General features: G+C 51.9%; 1 protein-coding gene across 4 annotated transcripts in view; it reads left to right on the top strand.

The window, feature by feature from the left end:
* The window catches only part of ZFYVE28 (zinc finger FYVE-type containing 28), a 150,641-nt gene that overhangs the window by 24,522 nt on the left and 101,390 nt on the right, over positions 1-24,729 (top strand). The window lies entirely within an intron of this gene.

Genomic DNA, 24,729 nt, shown 5'->3' with positions numbered 1-24,729 from the left:
ATGCATGATGTCCTTTTTATAGAGTCAAAAACAACCAAAAATACACTTCAGGGCTACATGTGGCTGCCACCTAGCTTTTGGAAGGGGCCGTGAGAGCCAGGCGCAGGGACTGTGGGAGGTGTGCAAGCGGCCGAGGGGCGGGTAGGGGTGGTTATGGCAGGTCCCACCTGCACGGTAGGTGGTGAGCTTCCAGGGACTCATGGCATGAGCAAAAATAACTAGCACACCCTTTAACTTTTTTGCATAGTTGGGAATTAGCTGTCTCCAGACCTGTGTGGCCTGCCTTCCAAGGAATTCCCAGCCCAGGAGTTTTAAATTAATGCTTCCTGTGGCATTATGTGTAAAACAGCAAGCGTTTCAGGTATTGGAATTACTCTGTGTTTGACAAGGGGAAGGCAGGTGTTCTGTGTCTAGAAAAGGAAAAGGTGAATGGAGTGATCTTTTATGCAGCGGACGCGGTGAGATTTCAGGTGCCGCCAACAGCCTGCATTCCATGGGCCGAGGAGCTGTGGGGGTCTCCTCTGGGGCTCTGCAGATGAGATGGGATTGACTGGCCATGATCAGTACGACAGCGTCCTCAAAGGAGGGGCAGACGCAGCCTGCGGCCCTTTCACGGGGAGCTTTGTGAATCCAATTCCTTCCAAGACGGGAGCAAAATATCCTATTTATGTGCCTGAATCTGGAAAGAGATAAAAGCTTTTTTCTTTTCTTGTAACTCCAGCCAGGGTCGATTCTACATGGGCATATTTTTCCTCATTTTTTAAAATTCCTTACAGCTGAGGTGTGTGAAGCACGATTCTCATTAAACTCACAGGGCCAAAGCTGAGCCTCTTGACTGATGTCAGTTTAAATATTGGGTATGGGAAGAGCTGGGAGGTGGAAGTTTGACAGAAGAATGAAGAGAACGTAATGTTTCCTTTGATAACTTTTCCTTGGAGTTACATGAAGAATTGGGTGACAGTAAGAAAGGATATAAACAATTCATTGTGAGCTGCAAAATTTAGTTGTATTTAAATAATTTAATACAATTTAAGAGTCACTAAGATGCAGTGGGATGGTCCTATTATCGACCCTTAATTTATTTTTATTCACTGTAAAGGATGAATCTATCCAGACCTGCTTGCAGACACTGGCTTTAAATGAGTTCGTTCCCAAATTCCATGCATGCTAAGCGTGGATGAAAGAAGATGTAATGTAACATGATTGTACTTTTCTTTTAGAGAGTCCCACCTATTAATACTTTTTGTCCCATTTGTAGTTGTCATGTTTATTCTGATATAGGATGTACTTATGCATTGGATTATGATGGGCTGGAGAGTGATCACTGGGCTCTACTTGTTTAGGGAGAAGCTCAGGGTCTGCGGGAGAGGAGATGGTGCCATCCAGCCAGGCTGACCATGGAGGGGGTGGTTTCTCCCTGGGATGCACCACCCCAGGGAGCTGCTTTATTCCCCCCAGGCCATATTTTGTACTTAAGTGGAATTCAGGTAACATAAAACATGCCCCCCACCCTTTTTATTTTTTGGGATGGAGTCTTGCTCTGTCGCCCAGGATGGAGTGCAATGATGCAATCTCGGCTCACTGCAACCTCTGCCTCCTGGGTTCAAGCGATCCTCCCACCTCAGCCTCCCTAGTAGTCAGGATTACAGGCGCTCACCACCATACCAGGCTAATTTTTGTATTTTTGTAGTGGTGGGGTTTTGCCATGTTGGCCAGGCTGGTCTCAAACTCCTGACCAGCCTGGTGAATCCCCCTCTTTACTAAAAATACAAAAATTAGCTGGGTGTGGTGGTGGGCACCTGTAATCCCAGCTACTTGGGAGCCTGAGGCAGGAGAATCGCTTGAACCCAGGAGGCAGAGGTTGTAGTGAGATGAGATCACGCCACTGCACTCCAGCCTGGGAAACAGAGTAGTCTTGATCACAAAAAAAAAAAAAAAAAAAGAGAATTGACTTACAAGAAGCCGTAGAACTGTCAAATTTATAGATACAGAGAGTGGTGGGTGCCAGGGTCTGGGGGAGGTGGAATGGGGAGGGAGAGTTTAATGGGGACATTTCGGTTTGGGAAGGTGAGAAAGTTCTGGGGAGGGATGGTGAGGATGGTGGTACAACAATGTGAATGTGCTTAATGCCACTGAGCTGTACACTTAAAAATGGGGAAAATGGCAAATTTTATGTTATTTGCATTTTACCACAGTAAAAAAAAAAAAAAAAAAAAAAAAAAGATAAATGACTTCCTAAGTGCTAGCTGACCTAAGACAGTAACCTTGCATTGTGGGGTCTGTTATGTACGTAGAGGTAAACGCATGGGAACAATGGCCCCAGGACGGGAGGGAGGGAATGAGGCTCTTCCCCCACACATGAGCGCGGGTTGGGAGAGCTCAAGGTGGGCTGTGACCACCAGGACATGAAAGAGGAAGGAACAGTGACTGAGCGGCCGTGGGGACGACGCGGAATTGTAAAAAGGCACTAAATCCAGAAGTCAGGGATGGAGCAGAGGGGAGAGAGAGCACCTGGGAAAATCAGGAAACACAGAGGGAGGGCTGCGGTGGCATGGCCCCTTGTCGGTCATTTAGGAGGGCGCTTGGGGTTGGGGGAGGCTGCGTGCCCACAGGCAGGTCTCTGGCATCTTGCAGACAGCCTGTGTCTGCTCCCTGCCCCACAGCGGCTACCGTCTTCTATGAAATGACTTTCAGCTGTGAAGCTTGGCGGCCAGAGGACAGGATTTCTGAGTAGTGGGAAAGAATCCAGCAGGAGGACCCCGACCAGACAGGGATTCCTCAACAGGGGCATCCCAGGACCAAGGCAGCATGCAGGGTGAGCCCTGGCCACACTGCCAAGCCAGCCATATGCCTTGTTTTCTTACAAAAAGAAAACAACTTCATTATATTCTGATTGTGGTAGTAATGTCTAAAAATGCAATACACGCTTATCATAAACTAAACTTAAACTTTAGGCAGCTAGAGAGGCAAAAGGGAAACCCATTCAGAGGAAAAACTGTTGATATTTTGGTTTGTTTTTTCCAGATCTTTCTCTTTACATAGCCATGCTTATGTATAATTTATACAAGTAGAGTATTCTGGGGACATTTCTGGAACACAAACCTGGCCGGGTCACCTCGCTGCCCGATGGCTTCTCCAGCTTCTGTCAGCTTCAGGAAAATTGAATTCCTGAGCCCCCGACATGGGGTCCTGGCTCCCCATCATCTTCCAGCTGAGGCACAGTTGCTTCTCCAGTGAGACACGGGGCTCCCTGTGGTGGCCCTGCCTGTATTCGTTTCCTGTGGCCGTCACCAACAAATGACTACAAACAGCGGCTGGACCACAGAAATTCATCCCCGCAGAGTCTGAGACCAGAAGTCCACAATCAGGGTGTCGGTGTCGGCAGGGCTGGTTCCTCTTGGAACCTCTGAGGGAGGACCTGCTCTGTGCCCCTGCAGCCTCTGGTATCTGCCGGCCAGCTTGGCATTTGCTGGCTCTGTCTGCCTTGCTCGTCTTCACACGGCTGCCTCCTTCTGTCTATTAAGGACGCTTGTCATTGGATTTGGTGCCCACCCAGATAATTCAGGATCTCATCACAAGATCCTTAATCACATCTGCAAGGACCCTTTTGCCACATATGGTCACATTCACAAGTTCCAGGTAGACCTATCTTCGGGGGGCCGCCATTCAACCCACAATAGCATTCTGGTGGGAGGGAGGAAGGGAGGGGTTGGGCGTCCAAGCCAGGCAGGAGGCAGCTCTGAGGCCGAAGGGGATGCCGTGAGGGGACGCTGTGTCAGCATGCAGGGGTGAGCATGTGGTGTGTTTTCCTGCTGAGAGTAGGTAGGGAGCCAGCAGCAGGCCACTCCCTTCCCAAATTGGTGCCAGGACCTCTGCAGGGCCACCTCTCCTTAGGGGCTTTGGGGCTGCTTTGTCACCCTCATTCTGGGGCTCCCTGCAGAATGGACGTGTCCCAAACTGCAGGCACATCTGAGAAAGACAGAGGAGCCGGATGGGGGAATGGATGCTTCCGACGCAGGGCTGTCATTGCCCTGTGTCCTGGGGAATGCAAAACCTTTTTCTAGGTGAGATTTTGGGCAGCTTGTCCCTAATCTATCAGAAGCCGCCTGGCCTTACATGTGTCCCTTGGGTGTAGCAGGAAGCACTCTACAGCTTCTTCTGGCCTTGAGTTGGGCCATAGGAGACCATGGGGCTCTAGTGGGCTGAGCCTTCTCATGTGGTGGACACTGAGGCCCAAGAAAGAGCTGGGCAGTGTGTTTGTGGCTCACAGGGTCAGCAGGGTGGGGCATGGGGGTAGCCTCAGGCAGGCTGGCCTCTCACATCACAGATGCTGGCCCCTGCAGCCCTATCAAGCTGGTGTGAGATCCAGGTGGGCTCTGGGTGCTCCAAATCCACGGGGGCCGGAACACCCCCTTGACTGTGTGGGCAGGACCTGGCTGGATGGCCTGACTGGCCATGGGTGTGAGTGGGGTTGGGCTGTAGCCATTAGGATTGTGGGGGGATGGGGTGGATCTAGGGGGCAGGAGCCATGTTCTGAGGAAGCTGGGACAGTGCAGATGGGAGGAGGAGAGAATCTGGGGTCCCAGAGGAGGGACTCATCAGCCTCCCAGGTTCTTCTCCCACAATGGAGAATGGCAGAAATGCAAACCAGCCACAGCTACTGGCAGTAGAGGCATTCAGCTGCCTTGGCCACTCCCTTTCTGTGGGCGGGACTCTTCCTTTGCCATCAGTGCTTATTTTAAAAGGGTAAGCCGTGTTCCTAGATTTCGGGTTGAAATTGTTAAGCTCCCTCCTCTGCTTCCCACCAGATGTGACTCCTCCAGCCCATCAGGGGAGGGGGTCTGGGTGGTCTGGTCCCGCCCATCCTCATTGCGTCAGTCTTGTGCAGCTTTCTGTTTGGTAGGGGAGGGATCCTGTTAGACCCAGCCCTCGGAAGTGAAGCTGAGCCCTTCACCTAAATGCAGTGAACATCGAGAGCAGCACCACCGTCATCCACCCTGTTCGTTCTCCTAAGCTCCTTATGTTCTCCTAAGCTCTCCTATGTTCCTTCCTCTGAAAGCCTTTCTCTAAATAAATTAGTCACATCGGCAGGAAAGAGGCTGCCTGGGTGGGTCTTAGGGCTTTGCGGTGACACTGTCCTGGGATGCTCTAGAAAGGCCCTGGTATTTCCCTTCTTGTGCAGCAGTGGGATGGGAGAAGGTGAGCCCTTGTGGAAAAAGGTATTTCCAAGCAGATGTGGGAGCCCTCGCTGTGCTGTTGATAGTGCATGACCTTTCTTCTTTGCCTCTAGGATTTTCTTCCATGGGGTAATTGTGCTGGGGTCGGCAGTATCAGGAGTGACCTTGAGGAGCTAATTGGGAAATTGACATTGTGAGAGCTTTTAATTTGCTTCTCCTGATGGGATCCATGTTTAATATGGTCATAATTGCCAGTTTTTATGTGTCTTGAATTTATGCCCTGGCTTTGAAGACAATTTAGGAGAGCAGCCCCGTGGGATAAGCCCTTAGGTTCGCACGGGGACTGGTGGGCAGCGTGTGCTGCGTCCTCTCCCTTGGATGAGTGCTGCATTATGGGAGCTCACTATCTGCTCAGTGGGTTCCCGCAGACCATGGGAGGCCAGCCGCCTGTCACAGGACCTGTCTTGGCTGTGCCCGAGGATGGCGACTCCAGACACAGGGCTGCAGATCTGTGTTCAGGCAGCATGAATGTGGGGTCCTTTTCCTGCAGGCCTCCAGGGCTTCCCAGGCTCAGGGGTCCTGCTGTCTGGCAGTCTTTGGCCAGGCATCGCCTTGCTGTGAAGCCCACATTCCCAATTCCTTATTGGGCAGTTCTTTCTGGAGGTGATAAGGGAGCCAGGTGATCCCTGATGCCACAGCCCTTCATGATGGCCACCATTCCCCCAGAACAGTAACTTCCCCCTTCTTTTTGTTAGGTGCTCTTTTGGCAGGAGAAGCACAGGACGCTTGTTCAACCAGTATTCCAGAACCTTCTGGAACCTCCCCACCCAAGCATCCCTGGGATCTAGGTGTGCTTAGAGGATGGTCCTGCCAAGCTCTGGCGAGGGTCCCTGCTCCCTGCCCAGGCCTCCTCTGTGCTCTCCCTGGAAAGGCAGCACTGCCCCTGGCCCCACATCCCGTTTCCCCAGCTGCTCGCCAAGTGGGGCGGCACATCCCTGACAGGCAGATTCCCCCCAGACACAGCACGAGGACAAGGATGTCACGTCCTCCTGGACTTGGATCTCCTGCTTCCAGCCGGCAGGAGGGCAAGCAGGCCATGTGATGGGTTCTGGCCAATGACGGGCAAGCAGAGTCACGTCACTTCCGGCCGTGAAGCTCAGTTTCCCTCCTCAATGAGGCTGAGGTGCAGAGGTGGCCCTGGCTGAGGGGATGGGTAGGGGAGAGCCACGCAGCCCTAGGCTGGACTGTGCTTCCGGGTTCCCAGTGGACTGCCAGGAGCCTTGGGGGACCCCAGGCCGCTGGTGGCGAGTTCCAGGGAGGGCCAGCCTCCTCCTGCAGGCAGGCCGACCGTGGCGCCGCTCTCCATCCTGGCTCAGCCCCCTACTCCAGGGAGCGGCCCCGGCCCCTCCCCCGGAGTCTCCTGCAGTCTGCGGAGCCGTCCAGCCCCCTGGCTGTATCCGGAGATCTCCATTCTGGGGCCTCACCCGTCCTGCCCGTGCTACCTGACTGCCGGGGGCCAGCGGGGTTTCTTTCCAGGCAAGACTGGACTCAGAGGCTGCTCTGGGAGGCGAGCTGAGGGCAGCGAGCTTGGCTGGGGCCTCAGGCGGGCGGGCGTGGCCTCAGCAGGCGCGCAGCGGGGCTTTACTGCGGAAAGCGCCTGTCTTAGTCTGTTTTCTGTTGCTTTATGAAATACCTGAGACTGGGTCATTTATAAAGAAAAGGCATTTGGGTTTCTTACAGTCCTGGAGGCTGGGATGTCCCATCCTTGTCTGGAGGGACTCTGGAGACCCCAGGCGTCCCAGGGCATCACGTGGCGAGGGGGCTTAGGAGAGAGAGCCAAGGTAGCGCTCTGTGATGGCCACAAACGGCTGGATTCATTCATGAGGACAGAGGCAGTCACCTCTTAAAGGCCCCACCTCTTTTTTTTTTGAGGTGGAGTCTCCCTCTGTTGCCCAGGCTGGAGTGCAGTGGTATGATCTCGGCTCACCGCAACCTCTGCCTCCTTTGTTCAGGCCATTCTCCTGCCTCAGCCTCCCGAGTAGCTGGAATTACAGGCATGCGCCACCATGCCCAGCTAATTTTGTATTTTTAGTAGAGATGAGGTTTCTCCATGTTGGTCAGGCTGGTTTCGAACTCCCGACCTCAGGTGATCCACCCCCCCCCTCGGCCTCCCAAAGTGCTGGGATTACACACATGAGCCACTGCGTGCAGCCAGCCCCACCTCTTAATACTGTTCTGTTGGGGATTCACTTCCGTGTGCATTTGGGAGGGGACATTCGAACCATAGCCCTGCCTGGGTGGAAAGCCGGCTGCTGCAGCCGTGGGAGTGAACACCAGCAGGGAAGGGAAGGGAAGAAATTGTGGGGTTTTTGGTGGGAACAGAAAAGAGACATTTGGGATTAGTCTGCAAGTGGAAAATTAAATTCTGTGCTGGTCTGCCCTGGGATGAGAGCGAGCCCCGTGCAGTGTTTGTGGGGGACCCTCAAAGACTCCGCTTTGTGAACTCAGGACCCACTGACAAAGCCAAATTGTGATTTTAACTTCCCGGAGAACCAGATGGGTCCCCTGTGAGGACGCCTGTCTGCAGCTCTTAAGCAAGGAGCTGGGAGCACTGGAGTGGGGGTGTGAGAGGGTGTCACGTCCCGCCTTGTGAAAGCCTGGTGTGTTTTCTGTTTTTTTGTTTTGTGAGAAGGGAAATCTTCCCCATGCAAGCCAGTGGGGCTGGACAGAATCCATGCAGGGGGTCAGAGGCTCAGATGCAGGCAGTGGGCGCCCCCTCTGCTGTCCGAAGCCTGTGGAAGGCCATGTAGGCAACCCCTGTGCTGCTTGGTGCTGACCTGCTGCAGAAACAAAGGGGTGCTTTGCTGCTTGGCGTTGCTCAGGGTCCCTGCTCACAGTCCGGAGAACTAGTCTCAAATCCCAACTGTGGCAGGCCGGAGTCAGGAGACAGCAGCTCTGTAAGGGCAGCGGGTGCTCTCTCAGGGCTGGGGCCTGCTTCAGGTGGGTCTCCCCTCTTTCTGCTGCTGTTCTTGGCCCACTCCCTTACCGTAAGTAGCCACCATACAGGCCAGGCTCATCACTGTGCTCCTCCATGGCCCAGGTCTGTCTGTCTTGAAGCCACTGATGGGAAGGGGTCGCAGCAGTGCGGGTGTATTCCCAGAGAGCCTCTGCAGATGTGATGAGGTGGGTCCCTGAGTGACTTGGCCTTCCAGTCTGGTCCCCCTTCTCGCCAGTCCTGGGCAGGTCAGGCCAGCTAGGTTTGCTTAGATGGTTTTATGCATGGCTCCAAAGGTGAGGCCTTTTAGAAACTCTGTTTTATCATTTTGCTGCACTCCTTGAGGGCGTACAGGATTGGTGTGTTTATGATAATCCTTAAAATCAGGACAGATGATTGCCCTACACTCCCCTCCCCCCAAGTCTAGGACCTGAGCCTGTCTCTGTCACATCTTGAAAAGGCAAGAGTTCTGTGTGACTCCTGGTGCAGAGTGGGCTGAAGCTTGGGCAGGTGTCTCACACTCCAGGTGAGTGAGGTGGCTCCTGGCATTTGTCTCCTTTGCCTCTGCTGAATTAAATGAAGATTTTTCTGAAGTAATTCAGTCATTCATTTGTTCACAAGTCTTTGCTGTGTGTTTCCATGCTCCTCCTATGATCCTGGCAGGTAAGGCTGTTTCCCGCCCCACCTACCCTCCCACCAGGCCCTGAGGGGTCAGCCCTCCGTGCTTCTGCTCCCCCACCCCATCCAGCACTCCCTCAGAAGGAGATTCCTGCCTGGGTGCTCCCTGGTCTATTCCGCTCCTCTCGTTCTTGCTTAAATTCACTCCTGCTCCCAAACTGCATTTGTCAAGGTCCTGGTGGCCTGCCTGTGCCCCCTCCAGTGGTCAGTCACAGCCCTGTCCTGGGAAACCAGGCAGCTGGAGTGACCCTGGGCAGCCCTGAGCACTTGTTCACTCTCTTGGTGGGTGGTCACTTCCATCTGACCCTTCTTGAATAACTTAATCTGTAGGGTACAGAAGCTCTCACACTTTCCCACAAAACCAGTTTTCTTTTCTCAGATAAAGGGAATTCCTTCCAGAAAGTTTCTTCTGTCAGCAGCGCAGTCTCGGTTCCTCAGCGTTTCTTGAAGTACCCAGGGAGGAGAGGGCTCTGTGGCATTGACTTTGGCTGACAGTCCCGGGGGCCTCTTCCCTGTGGGTAGAATGTGGGAACCCAACACTGCATCTACTCTGTGTGCCCCTGTCCAAAAATCACTCTGCCTGTGTGGGACATGTGCCTTACCCTCTTGCCTCTCTTCCTCAAGGCCCTTCTTTGCAGAACAACCCCAGTGGAGACACTTCAGGGTGATGGGGACATCTTAGGTCATTAGGGCATCATTGAGAGAGACTGTGAGTGATGACCCTGTGTGACGACCTCACTTTCTCCAGTCTTGTGAAAGAATGGCTCCTGGAGATGGCCCTGGGGAGCGAGTGTCTGTAACACACACCAGCGACGCCATACACAGAGAAAGGCCCTTAGCCTTGTCTGTCAGGGTCTCTTAGATATAGAATATTCTAGATCTGTGGAAGGCCTGCTGGAAAATCCCGACCAATGTGAAGAGTGCCTCCTCCTTCCATAATGGCCACGAGCCCAGCATGTGGCCTGCCATTCACTTGAGTCTGCATTGATGGTGCCAAGACTTTGACACTTGAAGCGTGATATGAAAAGATAAAGGCATTTTAACAGAAGATACTGGGTCAGTGGAGGTGACCAAAAGCAGCATTTGATTCCCCAGGTCATCCTGGGTATTGGGATAAGCACGCTGCCACTAAGGGAAAGGTGTATTAGTCTGTTTTCACACTGCTGATAAAGACATACCTGAGACTAGGAAGAAAAAGAGGTTTAATTAGACTTATAGTTTCACGTGGCTGTGGGGCAGGGGGTGCCTCAGAATCATGGCGGAAGGCAAAAGGCACTTCCTACATGGAGGTGGCAAGAGAAAAATGAAGACGATGCAAAAGTGAAAACCCCTGATAAAACCATGAGATCTCGTGAGACTTAGTCACTACCATGAGAACAGTATGGGGGAACCGCCCCCATGATTCAGTTATCTCCCACCAGGTCCCTCCCACAACATGTGAGAATTATGGGAGTACAATTCAAGATGAGATTTGGGTGGAGACACAGCCAAACCTTATAATTCCGTCCCTGGCCCCTTCAAATCTCATGTCCTCACATTTCGAAACCAATCATGCTTTCCCAACAGTCCCTGTTATGGCTTGGCTGTTTCCCCGCCAAAGCAACTTGAATTATATCTCCCAGAATTCCCACATGTTGTGAGAGGGACCCAGGGGGAGGTAATTGAATCGTGGGGGCCGGCCTTTCCCATGCTTTTCTCGTGATAGTGAATAAGTGTCAGGAGATCTGATGGGTTTATCAGGGGTTTCTGCTTTTGCTTCTTCCTCATTTTCTCCTGCTGCTGCCGTGTAAGAAGTGCCTTTTGCCTCCTGCCATGATTCTGAGGCCTCCCCAGTCATGTGGAACTCTACGTCCAATTTAACCTCTTTTTCTTCCCAGTCTCGGGCGTGTCTTTATCAGCAGCCTGAAAATGGACTAATACAGTCCCCCAAAGTCTTAACTCATTTCAGCATTAACCCAAAAGTCCACAGTCCAAAGTCTCATCTAAGACAAGGCAAGTACCCTTCTGCCTATGAGCTTGTAAAATCAAAAGCAAGCTAGTTACTTCCTAGATACAATGGGGGTACAGGTATTGGGTACATATGGCCATTCCAAATGGGAGAAATTAGTCAAAACAAAGGGGTTACAGGGCCCATGCAAGTCCGAAATCCAGCGGGACAGTCAAATCTTAAAGCTCCAAAATGATCTCCTTTGACTCCAGGTCTCACATCCAGGTCACCCTGGTGCAAGAGGTGGGTTCTCATGGTCTTGGGCAGCTCCACCCTTGTGACTTTGCAGGGTACAGCCTCCCTCCCAGCTGCTTTCACAGGCTGGCATTGAGTGTCTACGGCTTTTCCAGGCAAACGGTGCAAGCTGTTGGTGGATCTACCATTCTGGGGTCTGGAGGCCCTCTTCTCACAGCTCCACTAGGCGGTGCCCAGTAGGGACTCTGTGTGGGGGCTCCAACCCCACATTTCCCTTCCACACTGCCCTAGCAGAGGTTCTCCATGAGGGCCCTGCCCCTGCAGCAAACTTCTGCCTGGGCATCCGGGTGTTTCCATGCATCCTCTGAAATCTAGTGGAGGTTCCAAACCCTGATTCTTGACTTCTCTGCACTCGCAGGATCAACACCATGTGGAGGCTGCCAAGGCTTGGGGCCTGTACCCTCTGAAACCACGGCCTGAGTTCTGCATTGACCCCTTTCAGCCATGGCTGGAGCAGCTGAGACACAGGGCACCAAGTCCCTAGGCTGCACACAGCACGGGGACCCTGGGCCTGGCCCATGAAACCATTTTCCCCTAGGCCTCTGGGCTTGTGGCAGGAGGGGCTGCCCTGAAGACCTCTGACATGCCTTGGAGACATTTTCCCAGTTGTCTTGGGGATTAACATTCAGTTCCTCATTACTTGAGCAAATTTCTGCAGCTGGCTTGAATTTCTCCTCAGAAAATGGGTTTTTCTCTTCTATCACATTGTCACAGCTGGGCGCAGTGGCTCATGCCTATAATCCCAGCACTTTGGGAGGCTGAGGTGGGAAGATCACTTGAGGTCAGGAGCTTGAGACCAGCCTGGCCAATATGGTGGAACCCCGTCTCTATTAAAAATATACAAAAATTAGCCGGGCGTGGTGGTGTGTGCCTATAGTCCCAGCTACTCAGGAGGCTGAGTCAGGAGAATTGCTTAAACCTGGGAAGCAGAGGTTGCAGTGAGCCAGGGTCACACCATTGCTCTCCAGCCTGGGTGTCACAGCAAGACTCCGTCTCAACAACAACAACAACAACAACAACAAAAACTGTCAGGCTGCAAATTTTCCGAACTTTTATGCTTGGCTTCCCTTATAAAACTGAATGCCTTTAACAGCATCCAAGTCACTTCTTGAATGCTTTGCTTCTTAGAAATTTCTTCCAGCAGATACCCTAAATCACCCCTCTCAAGTTCAGAGTTCCACAAATCTCTAGGGCAGGGGCAAGATGCTGCCAGTCTCTTTGCTAAAACATAACAAGAGTCACCTTTGCTCCAGTTCCCAACAAGTTCCTCATCTCCATCTGAGACCACCTCAGCCCGGACCTTATTATCCATATTGCTATCAGGCATCTGGTCAAAGCCATTCAACAAGTCTCTAGGAAGTTCCAAATTTTCCCACATTTTCCTGTCTTCTTCTGAGCCCTCCAAACTGTTCCAACTTCTGCCTGTTATTCTCTTCCAAAGTTGCTTCCACATTTTCGGGTATCTTTTCAGCAACACCCCACTCTACTGGTACCAATTTACTGTATTAGTCCATTTTCACCCTGCTGATAAAGACATACCTGAGACTGGGATGAAAAAGAGGTTTAATTGGACTTACAGTTCCACATGGCTGGGGAGGCCTCAGAATCACAGCAGGAGGCAAAAGGCACTTCTTACATGGCAGTGGCAAGAGAAAAATGAGGAAGATGCAAAAGCGAAAACCCCTGATAAAACCATCAGTCCTTGTGACACTTATGCACACGAGAACAGTATAGGGGAAACCACCCCCATGATTCAAATTATCTCCCACTGGGTCCCTCCCACGACACATGGGAATTACGAGAGTATAATTCAAGATGAGATTTGGGTGGGGACACAGCCAAACCATATCAAAAGATGGCCTGCAGGACCAAGGAGCGGACAATGCCAATGACAAATCCTTCAAACCAGGTGGTTTCTGCTGCTTTGACTTCAATAAAATTGAAGGAGGGCTTGGTTGAGTTGCAGCTGACAGGGCGTTAAGAATGACTTTTGGTCGTGAAGCAATGATTCTTAGCCGATAACTCGGCCGTTGTTCTCGGAATGACAGGAAGTTCCTCTATTGCTCGCCCCGCTCCTGCTGACTCAGCCATGAGAGCAGGTTTCTTGGCACTCACCTAAGTCAAAACGCAGGAACAGCCTTATAGCCAAGGCCAGCCTACTTTGGCAACGAGTAAGTTACCCAAAGAGACATCAGCTAGTCAGCCCCGGATGCATCCACCCCATCAAGAACTACATTTCTATTAGACACCTTTCTGTGAAATGATGGTTTACCAAGATGTGTCACATGTTTATGTTGTTTGATCAATTGTATAGTAATACTATTAGGTTGTTGCAAAAGTAATTGCGGTTTTTACATTGTTGACTCAGTGTAGAGAAAATGTTAACACTCAGAGCCTCACAAAAAATTTAAAAATTTGACCAGCCTAGGCAACATGGCAAAACCCCGTCTCTATTAAAAATGCAAAAATTAGCTGGGCATGGTGGCTCATGCCTGTAATCCTAGATACTTGGGAGGCTGAGGCACAAGAATCTCTTGAACCTGGCAGATGGAAGCTGCAGTGAGCTGAGATCATGTGACTGCACTCCAGCCTGGGTGACAGAGAAAGACTCTGTCTCAAAAAAAAAAAGTGTGAAAATTTAAAAATTTAAATCCCATTTATAGATTTATAAATATGTAATATTGATATATATGTTGCAGAGAAATTTGACAGGTGATCAGTAAGGACTTTGAAGCATAGAAATGTATCCCATGAGGATAAAATTACAGGAGGGAAGTGGGGTGGCAATGTGAATTCAAGATGGCGGAGGTGTGCGTGCCATCTCTGCACAGGAGGAGTCCTGCCCTATTTGTTAAGGAGGGGCAGTCAGACGGGGGCGATTTGTCGTCCAGGAGTAATGGGCCAATTTTGTTGCTAAATGTCAATTATTATAATGTGCTGACAATCTGAGCCTCTACATTCTTGTAAACTTTAGCCGAACATTTTAGCTGTCAGCTTGGTTTTTCCTGATTCTGTTAAGAGGAGAGAGCTTTAAATTTGAGGTGCTGGCATAGCAGGACAGCTCTTGGCCTTGGAGAGCAGAGAATCCCTTGCACTGCCCACCTGCTCCCGGGTCTGGACAGAAGCTGGGGTTCTGAGATTTCGTTTTCTTGGTAGATGAGGAAACTGTAAGTCCCTCCCATTGCCTTCTTTGATTGTTGTGGGCTCTGTCTCTCCCTGGAGCAGTCCCCCCAATGTCCACACCTGCCTGCTCTCTGGCACAGGTTCTGCTGCCAGCATGGTGTGGACTGGGGGGCGTGGCCACTCTCAGATGCTGTCTGTCCATGTGACCAGCCCCCCTCTACCCCTTGCTGTCATGAGACAGCCAGGCCTTGCTGGGTGGGCCAGGCAGGCAGGCCCCTGGAGTTCTGGACACCTTCCCAGTGGCTCACCAGGATGCCTGGAGCCCAGAAACATCCAGGTGCAGATGTGCCCCATAGAGGAAGAGCCCTCTGCTCAGAGCCTCTGGCACCAGCGCCCACCCTTGTGGGAGTCTAAGGTGGTTTGGGAAGGGGCAGGTGGACCTTGATTCTGATTTGGCTTCAGTTTGCCTCTTCTTTCTTTGGGAATAATCAAGATCTGTGGCAGGCCTTGGGAGAATGAAAGGCTGGGTGTAGGGTCTGAAACAAAAACAAGTAGTCGTTTTGGCTGGTGCCAAAATTCGTGGTTGGGTGGGTGGATGGAGCAGGGGTGGATCAATACCTAGTTTCAATCCAGGAAAGCAGTGCAGAGGAAATGACAGGGTGCTGCCTCACAGTCCACAGGAGGACCAGCCCCAGCCGGGAGTCGGGCAGGTTCCTTAAGAAAGAAGGAAAAAGCATCAAAGTGCAGTGGAGAAATTCCAAAAAGTGTCTCATAGGAGTCCCAGGGAGAGAGTGGAGAGGAATGAATGATGGAAAAGCCATATTTGAAGAAATGGTAGCTGAGTTTCCCGGTATTGAAGAAAGACATGAGTTCTGAGATAAAATGAGTTCCAAGTAGGATAAAGAAACGTGCAGTCATGGGCCACGTCACAGGCCACATATACAACGGTGGTCCCATAAGTTATGATAACCGTATTTTTTTTTTTTTTTCCTGAGACAGGGTCTCACTCTGTCACCCAGGTTGGAGTACGGTAGTGTGATCTCAGTTCACTGCAACCTTTGCCTCCTGGGTTCAAGCAATTCTCACGCCTCAGCCTCCCTGGCAGCTGGGACTGCAGGCGTGCACTACCATGCCTGGTTAATTTTTGCATTATTAGTAGAGATGGGGTTTTCACCATGTTGGCCAGGCTGGTCTTGAACTCCTGACCTCAAGTGATCCACTCCCCTCCGCCTCCCAAAGTGTTGGGATTACAGGCGTGAGCCACCGCACCCAGCCTGTTATGATAACCGTATTTGACTGTACCTATTCTGTTGAGGTACACAAATACTTCCCATTGTGTTACAGTTGTCTACAGTATACTGTTCAGCACAGTAATGTGCTGTACAGGTTTGTGGCCCAGGAGCAGCAGGCTCTACCATGTAGTCTAGGTCTGTCGGAGGCAGGGCCATCTAGGCTTGTGGAAGTCCATTCTCTGATGTTTGCACAGTAACGAAGTCAATTGACAACACCGTTCTGAGAACATACTCACATCGTTCAGAAATACCTGGGAGTAAATCCACACTGAGATGTATTGTGGTAAAGCTGCAGAATGTCAAAGATGAAGAGAAAATCTTTAGAATTAACAGAAAAGACAGTAACTACAGAGAAATGGAAAAAGCCCGGCAGGTTTCTTCTCAGCAACCGCAAGTGCCACAAGATAGAGAACGAGCCCACAGTGCGGTGGGAAGGCGACTGGCAGCCCCAAATTTTATACCCAAATGAACTGCTAGTGAAGGGGCAGAAGGCAAGATCAAAACATTTTTCAGGCAAACATTTTTAACCATTTACAAATGCTTATTGTAAGATTTACTATTATAAGATGTACGTCAGCAAGAAAAGGGAACTCACAGGAAAGACGATGGGATAAAAGAAACAGCCACAAGGGTGGAAACTGATACAATGTCAGCGAGTTTAGCTCATAATTGTTTAAGAAATTATGTGTGTCCTAAAATAGAGATAAAAGTAAAGCCCTAGTCCGGGCGTGGTGGCTCATGTCTGTAATTCCAGCACTTTGGGAGGCTGAGGCAGGCGGATCACAAGGTCAGGAGATCGAGACCATCCTGGCTAACACGGTGAAACCCCGTCTCTACTAAAAATACAAAAAATTAGCTGGGCCTGATAGCGGGCGCCTGTAATCCCAGCTGCTCGGAAGGCTGAGGCAGGAGAATGGCGTGAACCTGGGAGGTGGAGCTTGCAGTGAGCCGAGATCGCTCCACTGCACTCCAGCCTGGGTGACAGAGCGAGACTCCATCTCAAAAAAAAAAAAAAAAAAAAAAAAAGTAAAGTCCTAGGCCAGTGCTGTCCAATAGAAATAGGATGTAAGCTTCGGGTGCAAGCCACATGTATACACTTTTCTTTATTTTATTTTTTTTTGAGACAGGGTCTCACTCTGTTGCCCAGGCTGGTGTACAGTGGTGCAGTCTTGGCTCACTGCAGCCTCAACCTCCGGGGCTCAAGGAATCCTTCCATCTTAGCCTCCCAAGTAGCTGGGACCAGAGGGTCATGTCACCATACCCAGTAATATGGTTTGGCTTTGTGTCCCCACCCAAATCTCATCTTGAATTGTAATCCCATAATCCCCACATGTCGTGGGCGGGACTTGATGGGACGTAATTGAATCAAGGGGGCAGTTCCCCCCATGCTCGTCTCATGATAGTGAGTGAATTCTTAGGAGATCTGATGGTTTTATAAGCGTCTGGCATTTCCCCTGCTGGTACTCACTCTCTCTCCTGCTGCCCTGTGAAGAGGTACCTTCTGCACGGTTGTAAGTTCCCTGAGGCCTCCCCAGCCATGCAGAACTGTGAGTCAATTAAACCCCCTTCCTTTGCAAATTACCCAGTCTCAGGTATTTTTTCATAAAAGTGTGAGAATAGACTAATACACCCGGCTAATTTAAAAACTTTTTTTTTTTTTTTTGTAGAGATAGGGTCTCACTATGTTGCCCAGGCTGGTCTCAAACTCCTGGGCTTAAATGATCCTCCCATCTCAGCCACCCAAAGTGCTAGGATTATAAGTCTGAGCCACTGTGCCTGGCCCATTTGAAATTTTCTAGTAGCCACGTTAAAAAAAAAAAGTAAAAGAAACAGGTGAAATTAATTTTAATAATATTTTATTTGGGGCCAGGCGCAGTGGCTCATGCCTGTAATCCCAGCACTTTGGGAGGCCGAGGCGGGTGGATCATGAGGTCAAGAGATTGAGACCATCCTGGCCAACATGGTGAAACCCCATCTCTACTAAAAATACAAAAAATTAGCCAGGCGTGGTGGCAGTCGCCTGTAATCACAGCTACTTGGGAGGCTGAGGCAGGAGAATCACTTGAACCCATGAGGCGGAGGTTGCAGTGAGCCGAGATTGCACTATCACACTCCAGCCTGGGCAAAAAGAGCGAAACTCCATATAAAAAAAAATTATTTGACCAAAATATTGTTTTAACATGTAATCAATATGAAAACTATGAGGTCTTGCACATTCATGGTGAACTCTGAAATCCGGGGCTCCATCGCCCCACATGGTAGGGTTAGAAGGGAGGGGTGGAGGCTGTCAGTGGGGTGCCCCTTGTGTGTGGGGCGGTGCATTCTCAGCCTGTGATAAGAGGTGGGGGCGGCACAGTCCTGTGCCCAGCCCCAGGGCAGGCGCCATGTCGTTTCCCCTCCTCCTGGTCCACGGAGGAGTTGAGGGGTTAGTGTGTGGGGTGAGCTACCTCCTCACACAGTCCTTTAGCACAAGCAAATGCAGTGAGCTCAGCCGCTGCTCATTCTTGTCAGTGGGCATGAGCCGGCACCTGGCTGGGTGTGGATTCATTCAGTTGGGTCACCAAGTCGTGACTTTATCTGGGGGTCAAGTGTGAGCCATTGCTGTCCAGTAGGGGGCAGAGCCCGGCAGAACCCTTGGGGAGGTGCCAGGGCCTCCCTCGATGCTGGCCCGGGTGATTGACCCTGGGTGATTTGGGCCTTGTTAGAACTTAACCCCCTATTGATGCAAAGTTGCTTAAAATGAGTAGGAATGACTTAATTGTAGCATTTTCCTGTAAAAAGAGGGCTTGAGGATAAGAAGAGAAAGCCACCTTCCCCGAGGCTGCGGGAGAGCAGCTTTCTTGAAAAAGCCGTGGTGGTTCCGCATTTTGCCGCAGCAGCAGGGAGGGAAGGGGACGTGAGCCCAGGGGCCAGTGCCTGGGAAAGGCCACGGGACTTTCAGAGCTTTGTACTGGACGTCTGAACTGCTGTTCATATCATCTGAATTTACACTTTCATAAGCAGTAGAGAAAGACAAGGACTTAGGAGGATTCTGTCTGGAACCTCAGGGTCTTCCACAGGAGGACTGGGCTCTGTCCTTATCCACGGGCACCAGGTGCCAACAGGGGACATGGTCATCACATGCTGCTGAGCCGCAAACCCACCGAGGAGGAGCCGAATGTGGCATGTGAGACTGGGTATGCAGATACTTCCTAAGAACTTTCTAGAAAGAGCATCAAGTTTCTGCCCAAAGGTGGGGAGATGAGGCAGGAGCTACGGCATCTGATGTTGGGGTTTATGTGAGTTCAATTTAAAAGTTTAGGTTTCTTTCATAGATATTTGGGCATTTTTCTATATGAGCACACAAATACTTGCTTAAAAACCAATTCCCCCCCCGTCCCCCTCCTTCTCCCCCTCCTTCTCCCCCTCCTTCTCCCCCTCCTTCTCCCCCTCCTTCTCCCCCTCCTTCTCCCCCTCCTTCTCCCCCTCCGTCTCCTTCTTCTTTTCTTCTTTTGAAACGGGGTCTCACTCTGTCGCCCAGGCTGGAGTGCAGTGGCACAATCTCAGCTCACTGCAGCCTCAACCTGCCTGGACTCAAGCGATCCTCCCACCTCAGCCTCCTAAGTGGCTGGGACTACAGGTGTACACTATCACATCCAGCTAATTTTTGTATTTTTCGTAGAGATGAGGTCTCACTGTGTTGTATAGGCTGGTCTCAAACTCCAGGACTCAAACAGTCCTCCCGCCTTGGCCACCCAAAATGCTGGGATTACAGATGTGAGCCACCATGTCTGGCCCGAAACAGGTTTCTGACTGACATCTGTCCTTGTACTAACAGCCTTCAGCTTCTAACAACACTAGTTGAAGACACGTTATTATTTTTGAGAGCGATCTCTGCGTGGGTTCTGGTTCTTTCTGTGTGCTTGTACTCCGGCTGCCCGTGAGCTTTTTCCAGATTGGAAGGGCTGCACCTACGGACATGGTGGGCTGTATGTGACCATGCACACATCATGATTTTAGAGTAAAAACATTACCTTTTGCTGTTCAGAGTGAGGAGCTCTTGGAGACCCATGGGTAGGATGAAGCCCATCTTGGTGGATCAGGCAGTCAGGGCTAAGGTCAGGACTGGCTGGGGTGGGGCAGCAAAGGCAGAGCCAGGGGCTGGGAGAGATGGGGGAGGTGCTGAGGAGAGAGGGCACAGAGAGGCAGGGCTTGGGGCATGACAGGGAGGGCCTGGGCAGGAATCCCTGTGTGTTCCCCTACTTTTTGGGTTTTGAAGGTGGAGAGGCGTGGCATGTGCTCCGTGCTGCTGTTTTACCATGTACTAAAACCGTGTGGTGTGCTGCTCACATCATCTCTAGCTTTTAGAATGAACTGAACACATCAGTGCATTTGAGGGGCTCCGTGGGGAACGGATATTCTGCCAGGGCATACGAGTGCATGTTTGCCACTGCATGGGTTCTAGAGCCCCTGCTTGAAGGTCTGAGAGAATTAAGAATGGATCAATGTGTTCTCAGGTTCACACAGGCAGAAGTCCGAGATGTTGACAGTGTTTCAGCTCCAGGAAACATTGTTTTTCTTTTACATTTTTCAGAACTTCCATACTTAAAATTATTTTTTTGAGACAGGGTCTCACACTGTTGCCCAGGCTGGAGTGCAGTGGCAGTGGCGTGATCATGGCTCAATGTTGCCTTAACTTCTGGGGCTCAAGCAGTCTTCCCACCTCAGCCTCCCGAGTAGCTGGGACTACAGGTGCATGCCACCATAGTCAGCTAATTTTTAAATTTTTTGTAGAGATGAGGGTCTCACTATGTTGCCCAGGCTGGTCTTGAACTCCTGGGCTCAAGCAATTCTTCCACCTCAGTCTCTCAAGGTGCTGGGATTACAGGCATGAGCCACAGCACCCAGCTCATACTTTTTATAATAAAAAATTATTTAAAAGTCATTTTGTATTTCACAGGCCCTGTCAGAGATGGTCACTCTCTAAGAAGGTCTGAGCATAGCTGAAGTGGATCATCTCATTCACCTTTGGGTGACTGGCGAATGCTGTCTGTCTGCCACTCCATTCTTGAGCCTTCTGTCCCTGTGGTGGGGGTGGCTGTGGGGGGAGAGGCTGGCTCAGGCATAGGGTAGGGGTACCCCAAGTGTCTGCCCAGAGACGTAGTGGTCTTCTGGTGGGCATGCGGTGGTTTTGCCCTCCCTAGTCGTCCAAGGTTGGCTGGCCAGAGAGGCTGGGGGTGCTAGGAGGGCCCCTGGGTAGGGACTGGGTCCAGGCTGCGGCGAGTCAGCCATGGGGAGAGGCCTCAGGGAGGCGGGGCCTTAGGGGTGTGCAGCATCCTTGGTCCAGGGAGGCAGTTGGCTCTGCCACCATGAGCCCCAACCCTCGGAGTTTAACTGACACAATCAGCGAAGCCCTGGAGTGCCTGCCCCTGCCCCCACGGAGGGAGTGCCTGCCCCTGCCCCCGCGGAGGGAGTGCCTGCCCCTGCCCCCGCGGAGGGAGTGCCTGCCCCTGCCCCCGCGGAGGGAGTGCCTGCCCCTGCCCCCGCGGAGGGAGTGCCTGTCCCTGCCCCCGCGGAGGGAGTGCCTGCCCCTGCCCCCGCGGAAGGAGTGACAGCCAGCACCCACCCGTGCCCAGCCGCAGGCCTTCCCTCATCAGGTCCCTTCCCAGAATCGAGGTCCTGGTCAGCATCCCAGCACCCCTGCCTGCCCGCACCTCTGTGTACCCCTCCCACATCATGGGGTGATGGGCCGTGGTGCCGTGCTGGAGGGGCTGGGAGGCCTCAATGACGGTGATGTTCAGGCAGAGACCCGAATCAGGGGTGAGTCAGGTGTTGGGTGAACCTCATGGCCAAAGACCCAGCACTAGAACCTGCTGGGCATGCTGAGGACTAGAAGGAGGATGGCGGGAGCGGTGGCAGCAGGAGGTGGTGATGGAACGGCTGGGGAGGCAGCATAGGGCTGTGAAGACACGCCCTTGTGTCCCCGTGAGGGTGGTGGGACCATTCCTACCCCCTCACGAGTCCTTCTCGGAACCAGACTCAGCCTCGCCACCATCCTTCTAGGATGGAAACCTCTGGTTCTCTGGAAGGTCCTTTGGGTCCTGTTGGTCACGAGAATAGGTGACAGCAAACAAAACATTTGCCCCCCTCCCCACTCCCCAGTTCTGACAGATGTACACACGGGCCATGTGCGCCGGAGCCGGCCACATGCTGCACGCCCCTCCAGGCTTCCACTGGGCTGACCCGAGGCTCGTGCGTGGCCTTGCACCCCTGCCAGCCCCCGGCTCCATCACTGTCATAGTTGGGGTCTGCTGCCTCTAGGCTGCTCCTGTGTGGCTGTCCAGCCCTGGATCCTGGGGACACACAGCCATCAGCTCATGGGCCTGGAGCCCAACCTTCATCCTGTTGCCACCCAGGCCGGCTTCTCACGTTGGGTGGGGGGCGGGCTCCCAGCTGTTTGCTGGGTTAGGACTGAACCCGCAGCATGGCCTTCCCAGGCCAGCCTTAGTGGCCAGACCGTGTCTTTTCCAGTTTTGCTTTGGCCCTTAAAGACACTGAAGAGGTTTAATTATTTGCCTGCTATTGTTGAAGGGAGTCTTTGTATTCTTTTGTTTTCTGTTTTTTGTTTGTTTGTTTGCTTGTCTGTTTTTTGCCCTGCCAGGAGCCTCTGTGCCTGAGTTACTTTTCTGCAGATCCTTTACTGGCTTTTTTTGAGCAAATACCCGTTTGGCTTTTTCCTGCCATATGTCAAGCCTCTGGAACATCGTCAATATTTTTCCTCTCATAATGCATAAAAATAAAGTACAGGCTCTCACTGGACTATTTTGCAAATAATTTTTATCCTCTGATAAAATGACACATTGGTGAGAGCAGGTGTTCCTTTAGGACAGCTATTTTTAAAGAATGATGGAATCGTCTTAATCATCTGTTAGTGGCGGGCACCTTTATAAGTCAAATGCTTCTAAGTTTTATTTGCATTATTTGATTATTTCAGCAATAACCACAGTACAAAAGAAGAATGTGCCAGGGAGTACGATGCGGGCAACTACACGAATCAGTCCCGCCAAGTGCTGGCTGAGTCCGTGTGTCCAGGCGGCTTTGCCCTTTCCTGTGGTCACCCCATCCCCCGTCTGCTTCCTTCCCCACTCAGCCCCCACGTGAGCTCCCCATCTTCTCTCCAGCTCCAAGTCGCCCACCTGCAACTTCTCCTAAGGAGTGGGGCCCGAAACCTAACAACTGGTCAAGAAGAAGAGCCAGACACAGGCTGCGACCCACATGCTGCGTCCACCTTCACCCCAGGACCGAGTCCTCTTCCCTGGGGGTTGCCGTGGTGGACAGTGGGCACCGTATCTTCTCAGTGGAAGCACCTGGAATGCTACATTACACAGGAAGATCCGAGACACACCTGACCCACATGGACGTGGCAGGGTTGGGTGCCAATCCCTTGTGAGGGTAGTCGGAGAGGCGCCCAGCGTCACAGTGCCGGCGGGAGGGGTGGCCGGTGAGGGATGCAGTGTGCAATCTGGTGCCCCAGACTGGCCCACTGCAGGTGGTCCCATGGCCTTGCCACGGTCCAGGGAGCCGAGAGGTGGGGGTGGCAGCAGGCATGGGAGACACCCCTCTCCCAGTACAGTGATGCCCAGGATGGTGGGTGCTCCCTCTGGCCCCATCTCTGCATCTCACTGGTGGGCTCTGGGCCCTGGACCGGCAGGATTGGGTCCAGGGCTACCTCTGTCCTGCCAGTGTCCCACCTGCATGGGTGGAAGATTTGTCGAAAGAGATCTCCCAGAATGTGGGGTGATGGCTATTCTTAGAGGCACTGGGGGCACTTAGGGAATCCCTACCCCCAAGCGTGAGCCGGGGTGTGGGCCCAGGGCACCCCATCCGTGGGCTGGGCAGCCCAGCCAGCTCTGCCGGCTCCCGATGTGTCCAGGGGGCTCAGGCCGAGTGATGGTCAGGGCCGATCTATAGGATAAACGCACTGATGTGGGGTTTCTCAGTGCCCCTGATGACACAGGACCAGGCAAATCCCCTTCTCTCTGCTGTGGGACATCAGGTAATCGTGGTGCTGTGGGAGAGGGGCGTCTTCATTCCATATGGCTGCTGTGACCAAGTCGCACACAGTGGGGTGCTTAAAACAACAAAAATCGGCCGGGCGCGGTGGCTCACACCTGTAATCCCAGCACTTCGGAAGGCTAAGGCGGGCGGATCACGAGATCAGGAGATTGAGACCATCCTGGCCAACATGGTGAAACCCGTCTCTGTTAAGAATATAAAAATTAGTCGAGCTTGGTGGTGCACTCCTGTAATCCCAGCTGCTCGGGAGGCTGAGGCAGGAGAATTGCTTGAACCCGGGAGGCGGAGGTTGCAGTGAGCCGAGATCACGCCACTGCACTCCAGCCTGGTGACAGAGCGAGACTCCGTCTCAAAAAAATAAATAAATAAAATAAATAAATAAATAAATAAATAAGCCGAGATCACGCCACTGCACTCCAGCCTGGTGACAGAGCGAGACTCCGTCTCAAAAAAATAAATAAATAAATAAAATAAATAAATAAATAAATAAATAAAATAAAATAAAATAAAAATCCTTTCTTTCAAAGTTCTGGAGACCAGCAGTCTGAGGTCGCGGTGTGGGCAGCACTGGTTTCTTTTGGGGGCTCTGAGGGAGGGTCGCTCCTTGCCTCCTCCAGCTCCCCGTGTTGTCGGCTGTCCTTGGGGTTTCTTACAGGCCCATCACTCCAATCCCCGCCCCATCTTCACATGGCATTCTCCTCTGTATGCCTTTCACCTTCTCTAAGGCCACCTGTCTCTGGGTTTAGGGCCCACCCAGAGAGTCCAGGATGGTCTCAGGTTGAGATTCTTATCTTTCTTTCATCTGCAACAACCGTTTTTCCAAAAACAGTTATATTCACACATTCCAGACGTGCTTCAAGGAGGCCACCATTTGACCCACTGTGGGTGGGTAGGAACTGTGTCTGAGGTCCCAGAGCAGGCTCTGGGGGCACCTTTTCCTTACTCGAGGGCCTCTCTTTATGGCAAATTAGGTCCTAATCACAACAAAGGTGCCACATTGCCCAGTCCACACTTGCCCATGGCTTTGGTGGGGTCCTGTGGCTGTGGCAGGGGGGACCCTTGTCTCACCAGATGGAACAGCCTGGCCTAGATTGCTCTGATGTGAGAAAGCAGATCTGATCAGTCCACAGAGTGCGGCATTCCACACCCTTGACTCACAGATGTCAC

The sequence above is a fragment of the Pongo pygmaeus genome, chromosome 3 (genome assembly GCF_028885625.2).
Source record: "Pongo pygmaeus isolate AG05252 chromosome 3, NHGRI_mPonPyg2-v2.0_pri, whole genome shotgun sequence".
Classification (NCBI taxonomy): Eukaryota; Metazoa; Chordata; class Mammalia; order Primates; family Hominidae; genus Pongo; species Pongo pygmaeus.
This window is presented reverse-complemented; position numbering and strand designations above follow the sequence as displayed.